Source organism: Ornithodoros turicata, chromosome 10 (genome assembly GCF_037126465.1).
Source record: "Ornithodoros turicata isolate Travis chromosome 10, ASM3712646v1, whole genome shotgun sequence".
In the NCBI taxonomy this organism is placed as follows: Eukaryota; Metazoa; Arthropoda; class Arachnida; order Ixodida; family Argasidae; genus Ornithodoros; species Ornithodoros turicata.
Genome location: NC_088210.1, coordinates 16,169,208 through 16,184,514, shown reverse-complemented (window position 1 = coordinate 16,184,514; position 15,307 = coordinate 16,169,208). Strand labels below are relative to the sequence as shown.

General features: G+C 47.2%; 1 long non-coding RNA gene across 1 annotated transcript; it reads left to right on the top strand.

The window, feature by feature from the left end:
- Positions 1-3,344: 3,344 nt before the first annotated feature.
- Positions 3,345-12,980, top strand: LOC135370184 (uncharacterized). Its single transcript, XR_010415239.1, has 2 exons — positions 3,345-3,955; positions 12,435-12,980. It is a non-coding gene; the product is annotated as an uncharacterized LOC135370184 (long non-coding RNA).
- Positions 12,981-15,307: the final 2,327 nt, after the last annotated feature.

Genomic DNA, 15,307 nt, shown 5'->3' with positions numbered 1-15,307 from the left:
TGGTTCTCCGATCCGGAGCTTGACATCTGACATTTGACACTGAGACTTCTGAGACTTCAGAATATCAAGCAGCTTAATAGGATTGACAATGGAAAATAGTTTCGCTGAAAGTTTTCTCCTCACTGCGCAATTTAATCTACGAAAAAACGTCCTCAAAAGCCAGCCATGAGCGGTGAGGTGTGACCTTGGAAGCGAGATCACCTGTGCGTGACGTAATCGGATCAGTTCGGCGCAGTATCAGCGTAGCGAGCAGCCGCGAGATCTCATTTCCAACGGCTAACACGCCGCGGCGCTGCTTGTGGCAGGTGCTGTACACGTCACGGAACGACGTCATCATCACTCATTCACTTATGGGCTCTGTGAAGGAAGGAAAGGGTTTGTAGAGGTTGTGCAGATCAAAGACTTCTTTCAACGTGCTAGACGACAGCTACGACCGTCGTTCTTGTGAGAGTGCACATGATATTTTTTGGACATTCCGCCGCGAAAACGAACGAATTATAGGGATGGCTTTCATTGCTCTCTCAATGCCCAAGGCACGCTTCGGCATCAAAAGAGCAGTGAAAGAAGCCACTCAACTCCTTAACAAATCATTGTCCTTAGTCAATTTATGCTGACCAGTCGTTTAGGATCGGTTAACACGGTGGCGGACTGGTTAACAAAAGGGCTAGTGATGATGTTATCTGTATCTCGTACTGTCTGAAGCCGCAAAGCTGCCCTCATGTAAATGCTGGTCACAGAGCGCAAATCTCAAATGGAGGAGGCTCACAGTGCTGGCTGCGACATGTAGAAATCCGCTTTGGCTTAGATATATTGTAGCATAGTATTCATGGACACCAATAAGTCGTTGGCGATCAACTCCGGTAGACCTATCGCTGGCTTACACTGTCATCCAGGAGGCCGGACTTATTTGTGCTTACTTCAGAAGCAAGGTGAAAGGAGTAGTTATCGGTGCTGAGTAGTTAGTGCTGACACTGCAGGGACGCTAGGCAGCCCCAACGCAATGCCCCTACCAGTTGTACAGTCACTATAAGAATTTCGAATTGTCCCAGGGTCTCCCCTTAAGACACTAACATTGCCGTGTACTATGTTTTACCCGGTCGTGTGCACGATGTCATAGTGATCTAATCTTCTTTTGTGAACCTACACGCAGGCCGCACCTGAAGCCGTCCACACAGATCATAAAGTTATTTACCAACACAGTGAATCCTCCCATCACGGAAATCTCCCTCACAGGCGGACATTTCCATAGTGCGGACAGCTGGATCTCCGCAGGCAGTCTTCAGCGCTCTTACTTTCAATGCCCCTCGTGTGCGGACACTTCCCTTCAGCGAACAAGAACTCTGGCACCGTGGGTGTGTACTATGCCATTCGGTATTTTCTTTCTGAGGACGCGGCTTGAGGAGTCCATTCAGAGTCATATCTGTTAGCTGCGCTTCGCTGGTCTCGTACACATGGCCTTACTCCCCTGTATACGAAGACGGCAAACCCAGAGAAGGGGGCCACCGACTGCCTTACACGAGTGCAACGCATGAACGTGTACCGTCACGTAAGCCCTCTCGACTATTCCATCTCACCTGTCATCGGCATCAATCACACGCTGTCATCAGCATCGGCATCAATCACGAGTCCCGTTTCTTCTTTTGTCACCATGCACTTCACCAGGGGATTGATATATGCGTGTACAGAGCCCCTTCCAACCATATGGAGGTGTGTCTCCCATCAGAATATGCGTGGGTGGAACTACAGTCACGGCATGAGTGAAAGTCACCTTTCTCTATAGTTTTCTCTCGGGATAAAAAGAAACAGAAAAAAAAAGGGGGGCAACTGCGAGGCAGCAAACGGGTTTTGATGGGATAAACGCCCGATCGCGTGACAGCGGTTGTGATGACGGTAGGCCGTAGGTCGTTTATAGGGCTCTTTACTTCGGAAAGGGGGAACAATGAAAATATTCTGTGACGTGCATCGGCCTTTATTGCGTCTTGCATCCGGGGCCGCGCGCACGGAACGGAATATCCGCTGCATTCCGGTGTATAGGGTAAGAGTGCCTTTAAAGAGCAAGACACTTTCCGGAGCGCCGCCATATGTAAAAGTGGCGCTATACTTTGTCGTTATATTTCTGCTACTGCACCGGGGCCCTGTGGAAAACTTTCAATGTCGATACTATAGGAGATGATCCGGGTTCGAACCCCAGCACCGGCTGCGCTGCCTGACCTTTCTTTGAGCAAGGCGCGGTCGCGTATTTCACCAGAACTGAGAGCTCTCAAGAAAAATCTTTGCTACATTTGGTTCGCTCGCCTTCCACGTCTGCGCTGTCTATATGGCCGCAATAAGTTGCGGGAAAATAGTTATGCTGTACCTCGCTCTGGTCTGGCAATTGCGTGCTGCAGCTTTTCCCCCAATATGGTTTCGTGTGTGTTTCCACTTGTGTGTAATTCGTTACCGCGCTGTGCCAATTGAAATTTTGATATTAGAATTGATATTTTATTGAAATTCGTGGCAGAATTCTAATTTGAATTGATTGAAATGGTAGCCATCAGCATATATGTTCTGCGACTGCAGATGGTAGCAGACGACACGAAACGTCGACATCACACTTTTTTTATTACGCGTATAAAATTTACACGTGCTCGAGTTATTTCTCGAATTGAATTCTTCAAAATGTGTGCTATAAACCGGCCCTTTCTTACACTTGGACTTATTGTCACAATTTACACTTATCGCCATCGAAAGAAACCGCCACCATTCTCGGCCAAGTAGCGAGCGCCATTGCGGCAAGTAGTATAGTGGACGAACACCAACGCAAGCCTCACAATTCAATTGAACTAAACGTAAATTATGTTCACTTTATCTTCATCACTAACCCCGTATATTACCTTGGGTAACCCGCTACTATACCAGGTCACACACTACATTTTGTTTTTGATTTTAGCCCTCAGAAACCAGCGTCAATCTCAGCAATGCCGATTTGCTGATGGCTAGCACGTAGCAGATGAGGACTGCTGTGCAAACGCACAAGCCTTACTGATTATCAGTAACCTACTCCAGTTCAGATCTCGCGTAATCGAACAAAGAAAAATAAATATGTAAATAAGACCCCCCTTACGGACGTCATCTTCCTTCACCTTAGACACTTCGTCGCGAACAGAAATTGGGGGAAGATGAAGGCTGCAAGCCTCACATGGGTAGAGAAACGAGAGCTTACGCTAATGTTCATCCGCTAAAGCATGAAGATTCAACCTGCGGATATTGACAACGTTTTGTCGCGTCGCAACTTACTATTCTTCAGCTATTCGACAAATTTTAGACATTTTGACGACGTTTTCTTTTCCCCCGTTTCGCGAAGCAGCAGCTCCATTCGCTCGCTTTCGAGACATTGCCGCTGTTGGCGCGCCCACGAAGCGCGGAGGCCGCCACCTGGCGCCGGCGCTTGTCTCCTCCCAACCTCCCCTTTCAACCATTGAATGAGCTTCCTCCTCCTCCTTTCATCAGGGCTGCTCGCTTCTCGTGTGTGCACGCGTCTGTTGCTGACGCGTAGTCAGAACATTCTTCCCGTCATGTCGACCACGTACAAGCCAGCCTTCTACAAGAAGATCATTCATCTTATCAAGGACGCCGTCCTGATTGTTACCCGTGACATCCTGACTGTCGTCGCCCTCGTGGGCTTCTTCCTGACACCCGGCGCGGCCCTGCCGTACACCAAAGCCTACGTTCCCAACAAGTACACCCTAACCAACTCCAACTGCTCATCGCGAGCGTTGAGGATCCTCATGTCGCTCTGGCTGCTTCCCATGACTGTGCCGGTGCTCTTTTTGTTCGTGTTCATCCCTCCTTTGTGCATTCCCTTCGGTTGGAAGTATCGTAAGGTGGAAGAGAACTATGAGGTCGGCCCCAAGACGCAAGTTAGGCTGGATTCGCCGTTTTTCTTGAGAAAGTACAAGCTTTAAGTTTCAGGAAGGTGAGTAAACGTTTTTCATTCACTCGAACAAAACGTGGCGTGGAAAGCCGGCCGGCGCGGCGTGCCGGCCATTTCACGCCGGTTCCGCGCTCTCCACTGTCAAGGCCGCTCCCGCTGCTCTGTTGACGAGTTCCGACAGTTGAGTAAGGGGGGAGGGGGGGGGGGTTACTCGTAAAAGGGGGTTGTTCCTTCTCATTGTCTATTGCCCCACTTGTCTTCTAAAAGAATGACTTCCTCGTGACAGAGTGTAAAATGGTGCCAGAGACGCTTTGCAACAGACGTATGTTTGCCCAATAGCTCTACGCCGAACGGCGCAGTAAACTGATTCTGCTTGACAATGAAGATTATGCGCCGTAGGAAAGTGCAGCCATGCACGTGGTTGTTATCCTAATTGTCAGTCGCAACCTTATCGCCGTTCTGATAAGCAATATACGCAGGAGTTTCCGAGTGTGACGCATTTGCGGGTCGTTGCCTCCCCTTTTGTGTTCTCTTGCTTTGCGCTCGTTTGGAGAATGCGTGCTACATTTGGGATTTTAATTAAAAAAAATAAAAAAAAAGAAGCCGCGGAGAACAGGAAAACGTTATCCCATTTACTGTTTTGATCATGCCATGGATTAGCAGCCACATATATGTTCACAACCCGTTCTTCGAGCGACGAACTTCGGAGGATTCCACGCAGAAATTATCGACCGCGGTCGGGGAATTTTCCGCGACCTGCGTCAAAGCTGCCGTAGCGCTGATGCATTGCCACGACTTCATCGCAAAAAGGAAGAACCGGTTATAACCACGGATTGAAACTTGCTTTGCGCTGACTTTTTTTTACACGTTTTTCTTGGTCTCTTCTTGTCCGTTACCTGACACTAAACGTATAATGTTTGTTATTCGTTATTCCACCTATCCCCAAATTGTACTACACTCACCCGGTGAACAACACTTATGATGAAGAAAAAAACGTGTGAAGAAACGTATGTGTGAATGAGACTCGTATTCACGTGGCCTGGTTATATAGGTATATTTACTCGATCGTGTACAACAGATGCGCCCATTCACATGGTCTGTGTAGGGGATATATTGAGTCTTTAGAACTGTGGAATAATTTGACTTCCGATCAGTTATGTAACTGAATAAGATTCGTTTCAAGACTCCTTTACCGTCGCCCGACGTATCAAAAAGACCGATAAGTGCTTGGTATGTATCCGGTTTCAAGGCTCCTGGCGACAAGGCAAGGGTTCTTTCATTTCCTAAGAGGTCGAACGTGGGCCATCTGGTTGGCGCGTCGTCTTGTTTTTTATTTTTTCTTTCTTTCTCTTGCGGAAGGTCACTTTTGAACAGAACTTCTCGCTCAAGAACAGCTGAAGTATGTGCTTATGTAAGAAATATGATGCATGTAAGAAAATGCATAAAAATTGCGCCTTATGAGCACTATAAGGACCGTTTTTAGTCCTTGTCTGAACAGCTGCTCCGTGCTCTAAAGTACGGCTGATGTATTCGTTGCCTCGCTCCGATAAGCGCCCGACAGTATCGTTTATTGACATCACCTGTAAGAACTACGGCCCAAGCGCAATCAAGGAAGCCACAGGAAATCATTCAGGCCAGTCTCAGACAAGCAGCCTGCGCTTTACTGCGCTTCAGCCGTTTATTTATTTATTTCACACGTGTTGTGTACAAGTGATACGATGTGAGTAACCGGCCATCCCCAAAATGACAATCGACCGGTACAAAGCTGTTTTCACTGTTTCCCGATAGTCGAGCGTTTATCAGAGCGTCGTACCGTCAGTCTATTCTTTGTAGTCTAGTCAGTCGCGAAGTCTATTCTTTGTAGTCTAGTCAGTCGCGAAGTCTATTCTTTGTAGCCTAGTCAGTCGCGAAGTCTGTTGTTTGTAGTCTAGTCAGTCGCGAAGTCTATTCTTTGTAGTCAAGTCAGTCGCGAAGTCTATTCTTTGTAGTCAAGTCAGTCGCGAAGTCTATACTTTGTAGTCTAGTCAGTCGCGAAGTCTATACTTTGTAGTCTAGTCAGTCGCGAAGTCTATACTTTGTAGTCTAGTCAGTCGCGAAGTCTATACTTTGTAGTCTAGTCAGTCGCGAAGTCTATACTTTGTAGTCTAGTCAGTCGCGAAGTCTATACTTTGTAGTCTAGTCAGTCGCGAAGTCTATACTTTGTAGTCTAGTCAGTCGCGAAGTCTATACTTTGTAGTCTAGTCAGTCGCGAAGTCTATACTTTGTAGTCTAGTCAGTCGCGAAGTCTATTCTTTGTAGTCTAGTCAGTCGCGAAGTCTATTCTTTGTAGTCTAGTCAGTCGAGAAGTCTATTCTTTGTAGTCTAGTCAGTCGCGAAGCCTATTCTTTGTAGTCTAGTCAGTCGCGAAGCCTATTCTTTGTAGTCTAGTCAGTCGCGAAGCCTATTCTTTGTAGTCTAGTCAGTCGCGAAGCCTATTCTTTGTAGTCTAGTCAGTCGCGAAGCCTATTCTTTGTAGTCTAGTCAGTCGCGAAGCCTATTCTTTGTAGTCTAGTCAGTCGCGAAGCCTATTCTTTGTAGTATACTCAGTCGCGAAGCCTATCTTTTCTAGTAGAGGAAATTCGGAAATCTCGTGATGCTGATGAACGTCCAAGAATTGAATGTGTGCACGGAAAGTTCATGCGAAGGGAGGACATCTTGAACTTGTAGGACCAAGTCGTTCGAATGAACTGGGCACTACTATTCACGGCTCACTTTATAGTTCACAGTTCACTTTAGTGTAAGACTGTGCAGACAACAAGCCGTTTTGAACGAGCACATAGATACTGACATGAAAGGGAGTATTAAAAATTGGGTACCTAATCGCTTTGGAGACTCAGAGCAACGAGGGGTCGTCAGGACGCGAACAGGTGTTCTGCACACTTGTTTTCGATATTGTTCTCGACCTCAATCTTTATCGAGTGGTTGAAAAATGTATTGTTCTCTGTAAGTTCAGTTACGTACAATAACAGCAGGCCCGCATAAGTCCAGAGACTTGTAACGCTGGGCTTGGCGTCAGCAGTGGTTGAAAGCGCATATAGTTACTTTATTTTCCGGTGTATGACGCGCGCTCATGTATAACGCGTACCCTACAAACGGGTCGAATTTGAGAAAGTTCCATGTATAACGCGCACCGCAATGTTGCCACAAAGATTCTGTGCTGCCACAACTATACACAGTAAACCGAGGCGGTGTATAATATATGCATACGCTTTATTTGAAACATGTTTAGTTTCGCGTGCCTTCTAAATCACGCCAGCTTTCTGAAATAAATTCAGGATTATTGACTGCTCAATAGCATCCTTAAGCATCATTAATTTTTATGAAGTCCAGCGCCCTTTCTCCGGTTTTGTCAACTGACCCTAAGAGATTTGTGAGAAACTCACAGCACACCCTGGAAAAGGCTTTAATTTGTACGACACCGACCAGACAAGGAACTGTGTAGGAAAACATTTCCATGTATAACGCGCACCGTTTGATAACGCGCAGGACCTCTCCAGGGTACTTTTTTTACTGTATAACGCGCGCGTTATACGCCGGAAAATACGGCACTTCCCGTGGTGGGTTATCCCCAACCCCTGCGACAAAAAGGGTGCGGCTGTTTTTTGCGAAGCATCCGTGTAATGCGCTGAACTCCGGTCCTTGCGTAGAGGTAAATTTGCCAACGGAGTCGCTCATTTTTCTGCGAATCGTGCTTTCGCCTCAAAGCAGACAAGGAAACACAGATGGCGTATAAAGTTGTCTTCATGAGGGGGCGCGCAGCTTGGATGTTGCGACACTGACAGCATGGTCGGACAGCGAGCCAAAGTATCCCCAGAGGTGTTCACGTCGCAGGATGATCGTGCCATGACAGTGAGCGTTTTGGAGAGACAGCGTCTCATTTACTGCATACCTATGTCGTTTCCCAGCTGCAGCTTTTTCCCCGAAAATCGAATATTAACGGAGATATAGGATAACTAAAGGACGAATAACTCGGAATTCTCGGAACGTAATAAACTCCGAAAAAACATCCTCCCAATATGCCGCAAATAAATTCCGAAAACCCGGAATCCTGCGTAATATATGCCTTACATATACTTACTACTACTTATATACTTACTTATACTTACTTATTACTACTATGCCTACTTGCTTATACTTAAGTTGCCGCGCCATTAAACAATCATAATCATCACCTGCCCCAGAGGATATCCGGTGTTGTTGAGATACATAGATGTATACGACACTTTTCAAGCAGCCTTTTAGCACAGATAATCTTTCTTTCTTTCTTTTTTTTTTTTTTTCAATGTTTCGCTGCAGTGATTGAATACTGTGATACCATAACGTAGGACACAGTATCGCAAAGAGGGAGGAGTTCTTCGAAAAGTTACTGGAGTGCAAAAGCGACGAGTTCAGTTGAAAGTTACCGAGAAAAGTAGCTTAGTTACAGTAATGAGTTACCTGAAACGAGCTTCCCTCACCAATGGTAAATAGCAGTGTTGAATTGATGGTATAGGCAAGGCCTCGTGTTGGGGTTAAACCCAGTAAAACCTATCTTAGCTCGATTTGCATCGTCACTCCGGGTAAAACACCAAAATCCCCGAAAACCAGGTGATGGTGGTGGTATTGCTGAGAACTAGGCGGTCGTGCCTGTAAAAGAGCTCGTCGTCGTCGTCGGCCTCACACAGTTGGGCAACGTCAGGTCTAACGGTCTGTGGGAATGTGCGTCCTGGGCCGACTTCTACTAACTAAGCTTAGCAAAGTATCAGTTCAGCCACCAATAATGGCACTGGAGAGCACTGAGCCTTCAGCTCGGCTCGGTTTTCTGTTTGACGTACATCTCGTGTTCATGCAGAATGCGAGAAGCGCTCATTTGTGTGTATGTGTGTTCCACCCGAAAAATCTGCTTTTCCACCCGGCGTGGCCCGATTTTACTGTTTTGCGTTCCCGAAATAACACCCGGTTTTTACCCCCGATTAAAAAAAGAAACCATGAACACAAGGCCATACCACACGCTCCAAAAACAGAACTTTACCACATATCACGCTCTTAGCCAATCACCACCCCTATAATGACATCGTTCTGCATCCCGATTGGTTAAAAACTGCTGTGATAAAGGTCCTATTCCGTGCAGTGGTTGGCCTCCGCCGTGCTATGCGGTGAAGTTCGGTTTTTAGAGCGCACGTTGCGTGCTTTTACACTGCTGTATCCTTCTCCCATGTTCTCTCGCCGACGCTCGACAGCGTCGCTAGATCCCTTTAGAGCCTTTATTGGTACCGGTGATTTATCCACACCCCTTACACCCCCATAAGAGCCCTCAATGTTCAGTGACAAGTTGACAACCCCTTACTTTTCCAGCTGTGTAGCCTCTACAGGGGTGCTCCTGCGATTTCAGCTTTAGACACATGTCGGTTATTGATATGTTAGGCTGTAATGACGTACCGTATTTCCCGGTGTCTAACGCGCACCCCTAAAAACGGGCCGGATTTGCAAAAAGTTCCATGTATAACTCACACCGCAATGTTGCTACAAGTTTCTGTGCCGCCACCAGTGTACGCGATAAACCAGAGCGGTGTATCATATATGCATATACATTATTTAAAGCATATTTAATCAAAGCCGTTAAACTCCGATGCAGCAGGGTCGGTGTCGTATAGTATACATACTTCAATCGCCTCTCCGCTCTCGGTTTCGTTTCCCTTCTCAATCACGCCAGCCTTGTGAAATGATTAATAATAATAATTGATTAATGAAATTAATGATTAATAATAATAATTGGGGGTTTACGTCGCGAGACAACTGAGCTTCTGAAATGAGTTCAGTATTATTGACCTTAAGCAGCGTCATTAACTTTTTATGAAGACCGGTGCCCTTTTGCCGGTTTTGTCAACTGACCCTAAAGGATTTGGGAGAAAGTCACAGCACACCCTGGAAGAGGCTACAATTTGTACGTCACCGACCGGAGAAGGAACTCTATACAGGAAAATATTTCCGTGTATGACGCGCACCGTTAGATAACGCGCAGGAGATCTTCAAATCACTTTTTTTTTTACTGCATAACGCGCGTGCTATACACCGGAAAATACGGTAGCTATAATGACCCCCCCCCCCCCAGTTTTTTTCTAACACCCCTCCGTGCTTGGGATTCTGGATGAACCACCGATTGGTTCTCTATATTTTCGAGCGCACACGCATCTCTTGGGTTTCCAGCATGTGCAGTGGTGGCCACCCCATGTTTCTTTAAGTTCCTTAACCGCTTGGGTACCACATCGTAAAACTGCGTACCGAAGCTCTCAGAACATGAAGCCGCGGCCGACGTAGATACATTCCACATTGGCGAGTTCGTATCCACTGGAATCTCATTTCAGTGTCATGTAGAGAGCATGATGTGGAGCAGATATATAACGGCAACCAAAAGCCGAGTTTCTTGTTCGCCGTGTCCCGTGCGTGAAAGAAGATCGGCGAAATGAAAGGAGTAACTTGGTCTCTCACATTCCACCAAGCGGGCTCCAAGAGCTTGTATAAGTCATCATGAGCCTTATTGTAGTGTGGCCATGGAGACGTGTTCTTGAGTACCCTTGAAGGCGAATGTGTTCTGCTCAGCGAGGGACGGGTTGTAGGCACTAAATTTAGTGCATCTAAACTGACGCCCATTCAACGTGAGACGGCTGCGTGCCACATAGCCAGGAGTTTTGTATGGAGATAAATGTTGCTGTTGTGTTTCGGTACATCCGGCGGTCGCGCACCTAAGGTCGCGTTTTCTGCGTCAGCGCGTAACGTGGACGGGACGCGTACAACTTTCGAGCTAGGGCTGTGAGCAGAGAAATGGGCGATACATATTAGGAAACAGACGGTCACAGCATTGGCCAGATCAGGGATATTCTCCTTGTGCCCCCAAGGATCTTGCAGACAAAGCCCAGAGATGACAAAAGACCTCCGGGAAGCACCACCATGCAGTTTCGCGCCACCGACGCAGTCTGTTTTGCCGGTGCGCCTTGCCAATTCACATGTGGGCCACGTGGGAAACTTCAGTGTCTAGTTTATAGTCCTCTTTATTTGTTTACACGTTGAGCATTTGAAAGGATGCTTCGAGGAACTGCGTTTGGGGCCCTCCGAAACTCCTGTTCATCGGGACTACTACGCATCAACAGCGAGTTCTATAGTACATCGGAAGTATACGATAGAAGTTATCAAATGTGATGTCACTCGCTCCAAAGGAGGTGATTGGCTTTGAACAAGGGGGTTCGAGTCCTACAGCTGGCTAACCTTTTCAGTGACTTCCATCTTTCATTCATCAGTGATTGGCTTGCCATGTTTTCTGAACTCATCGTGAACACCTTCCGGCGTACTAAAACTCCCAGAGTTTTACGACAACTCTCTATTGGGGCAGCTTGTTCGTGTCAGGGCACGGGCGACTTTACCAGGCGTGTGATATCTTCGTGAGTGGTGCCGGTGATGACCGCTGACACCGCCGCTCATGCAGATGAACCGATCGATCAGTGTCGAAGCACGGCATTGATGAATCGATCAATTAGTGAAGCACCAAAGCAACCGCTTGCGATAATTCAGTGACAGTGTCACGTGACAGCCGTGTGATCGCTTCTTGTTAGTTCGGCTGTCGATCGTCGCTTGATTCGGGGGAAGTTCCGTTGAAACTTGGAATTACCAAGTAAATTGCGCTGGAGAAACAATTTATAGAGTCTTAGAGAAAGCATTTGCGGTAATACGAAAAATTCGGGCCGGATTTAATGGCTGTAACGGCTTCGCGTTCTTAAAGGGGCACTAAAATGCAAAAACAACTTGCTTTCAAACACACGTGTTTCAAACAAAATTACACAAAACGCTAGCGTTTAGATGACAAACTAAATGAAAACAGAGCCTCTTTGGCGGCAACCAATGGGACGTCCAAGAGGCGAAGATTGGCGGCATCCAATGAGACAGCAGGAGAAGCAAGCGCATATACCGTGGCCGTGTGGATTTGGAACGGGTCCGATCGCATAGTGTTCCGTATATGCGCGGCATGATGCGCACTGCTGCATTTTTCAACACCGATTCACTGAATTGTAGCCCGCAACAGTTCTCGCGAATGTTCCACTGAGAACATTTATCGTCACCTCCTTCTGATAGCGACGCCAGTCCGCTTCCCAACGCGCACTATCTTTTTCACCGGGACCCCTCCATGGCGTGGCAAGCGCGTACAGGGACAAAAAAGAAAAAAAAAAAAACACCGGTGCACGAGCTGAAGCTTCGTTCACTGCTTAGCGCCGGAACAAGAGAGTCCGGTACAATTTTGATTGTAGCTTCGTAACGTAATCAACGTTTTGAATTGTGATGACAAGTACGAAATTAACATAGCGTGTAACGTAATTTGAGGTGAACTTGTTTTGGCACCTTAGTGCCCCTTTAATGTTCGCCGGATGGACATTCCGTGTCCTGGCCCCTTTTCGTTCGCATTTTGCTCGCACTTGTTAGAGTGAGTATTCACCTGGTGTCTTTATCTTTGCAGGTAGAGACGATGAATACTCTTCAGAAGATAAACCCTCTCTTCAAGGAAATATCGCTTCGTGTATTGTCACATGCACCGAGCACATGGCATCGTCCGCTCACAAAATGCAGTGACATTTGCTTCCATAACATATTTATTGGACTCGAATATGCAAATATATTTCAATCAACTTCTCGGTCACCACGTGGACGCAGCCTGGCTTACAGGACCAACACATTCTCCGAGACATTCTGCGTCGACCAGGCAACTTTGTGATAATTTCATGCATCCGCGCTTTTACTACTTTTTTTTTTTTCCTTCTCGTTTTGATACACATACTCAGAGAGACTAAACAAGTATTTAAGCAAACGTATCTTTTCAGTTGTGTACAACTACCTGGAGAGTGCTCTGCATTATCAGCAATTTCAAGTTCCTTTCTCTCTCTTGCGGTAAACAATCAGGACTGCTGTGGAACTCTGGAGGTCTTCTGGGGCGTAACATTGTGCAACGATTTTCACCAGTTTCTTTTTTATACTGCCGAAAAATAAAACTTTCTTGTCAGTGTGGGGCACGCTTCCGTGTTCTGGTTACTGCGTAACCGGAAAGGGTTGTGACTAACATGCAGGTTATTCGGATTTATCCGGAAAACGCCGCTTTTGGGGGGTTTAAGTGACCGAAAACTCTACAAGAAAAGGCATGCCCTGATGATTGGTTGACGAGGTTCGCACTCTTCTGTGTCGAGACTGTGTCTTCTGTGTCGTTGGTCGAGAGCGTCTCGCATCGGGGGTTACCAGCCTCCGCGACAAGGAAATGTGGATCCCTCTATCTAGATCCACTGATATTCACTTCCGCAACGCGTAATGCATCTCTTTCATGCGGGCGTGCTCTGTTCTCGCGTATAGGGACGCTTGGTCGTTGGAGTCCGTGCCTTGTTTAGTGACTGTACGTTGTAGTTCTCTCGGGCCCTCGCTACTTCTAATAAATAAATACTCGACATAGGGGCATGTTGAGATATACTTGGGAAAGCATCCACCGCATATACAAGGTGTTCGCGCTAGCGTGTCCAGAGATTTTATTTAGAGCGAGAGATAGAGAAACGAGCCCTACTTTTCAGCTGCTTGCCTAAGAAACAGGTGCTACTAGTGAAGCAGTGCAAGTATCTTACTCAAGTAGCAGAAAAGTACCGCTTGCCTTTTTTTTTTTTATCGCTCGCTTTATAATTTCTGGACAGGTTAGAGCAAACGCCCTGTATAGGGCTTTCCTTTCCCAGTATGTGTGCATCGCTTCCCCTCTTCCTCAAAGTGGGTAAGGGAGCATGCGTTGAGTCGCGACTCTTCCACTCCAAAGGGAGTGGGAAAAGGGAGTCTAATCTCGCAACCCAAAGGTTGTCTAACCCCGCAAGGAGCCTCTGTTTAACGCTCCAAATCCTCGCTTTCTTGCCGGCCACACTGTCTTATGAGTGCTTAGGCTTAGTTTTGCAGACACCGCGAGCACTCGAGTTTTAAAAGCGGAGCGTTTAATAAATTGATTTTGCGAAATGTTGAGTCGATGCATCGTTCACCGTTGCAAGTTTGTTCTGGCCGTTCGAGATGGAGGTATGTCTGTGTAACGCAGAGCAGGCATCCACGCGTCAAAACCGATCAAAACACGCCATGACATCCGCCAAAACACGTCTCTGAGCTGGCGGAATGGTGAAACTACGTCACTACACTTCCGTATAGCCGGGTTCTCACTCCGTTTCTGAGGTGGAGTCACATGCACCGGAAGTGTGCTTGGCCGTTTAGTGGATGGAGTCACGACTACTTTGACTCTGGAATATCCACTTAACGCACCCAATGTCAAAAAAGAAGTCTCCTTGGAAGCACAGCTAGTTGTTGGAACGCAGACCGTATATGATGGGACGCAAGCGAAAGCTGCCCTGCGACTATATGTCAAGGGAGATCCGGATTTCAAGATGGTGACGTCGCTAGGTGATCGCGATGCAGGTGTCGTTGCCCGCAACTTATGCTAACAGTGGGCGGTTTTGCAAGGTATATTATTCTCGTTCCCTTATGAGCACGTCGTTACACAGCCTTCTTTTTTTGTTTTTCGTCTTGAATTTCCGGTACTAACTCGGTTGCAACAAGAAAACTCCGAAAAACTCCGAATTATCTGACGATAGTAAACCCCGAAAAGCATCCTCCGAATACGCCAAGATATAAACTCCGAGAAGCCGGAAACCTATACGGCAGTTTCCTAGAGAGCAGCCATCTTGCCTGACGTCACCCGGTCGCCATTACAGCTCTGTAGGGGCGTCAAGGCCGCGCCTAGTGATATGCGCCGCAACCAATACGGCAGTTTCCTAGAGAGCAGCCATCTTGCCTGACGTCACCCTGTCGCCATTACAGCTGTGTAGGGGCGTCATGGCCGCGCCCAGTGATATGCGCCGCAACCAATACGGCAGTTTCCTAGAGAGTAGCCATCTTGCCTAACGTCACGCGAGCGCCATTACAGCAGTGGGGGGCGTCATGGCCGCGCCCAGTGATATGCGCCGCAACCAATACGGCAGTTTCCTAGAGAGCAGCCATCTTGCCTGACGTCACCCGGTCGCCATTACAGCTCTGTAGGGGCGTCATGGCCGCTCTCAGTGATATGCGCCGCAACCAACATATTGTATGGGCACTTCGCCCCGAGCTTTATTAGAGAAACGTAAAAGAGCAACTTGCGTCGATGTGAACCTGCATACGAAGTTTTACAGCTGAACCTTCTCCACATTTGACGTAACTGCAAGCATCTCCGCCAATGAGGCAGTCAGCGACAGAGGTAACGTGCTTACGACAACCAATGGGAGTGGCCATAGCTCTCGTTCCTGGGATGTCTCATGTTCAATGGTTTATATCTTGCCAAGTACGACA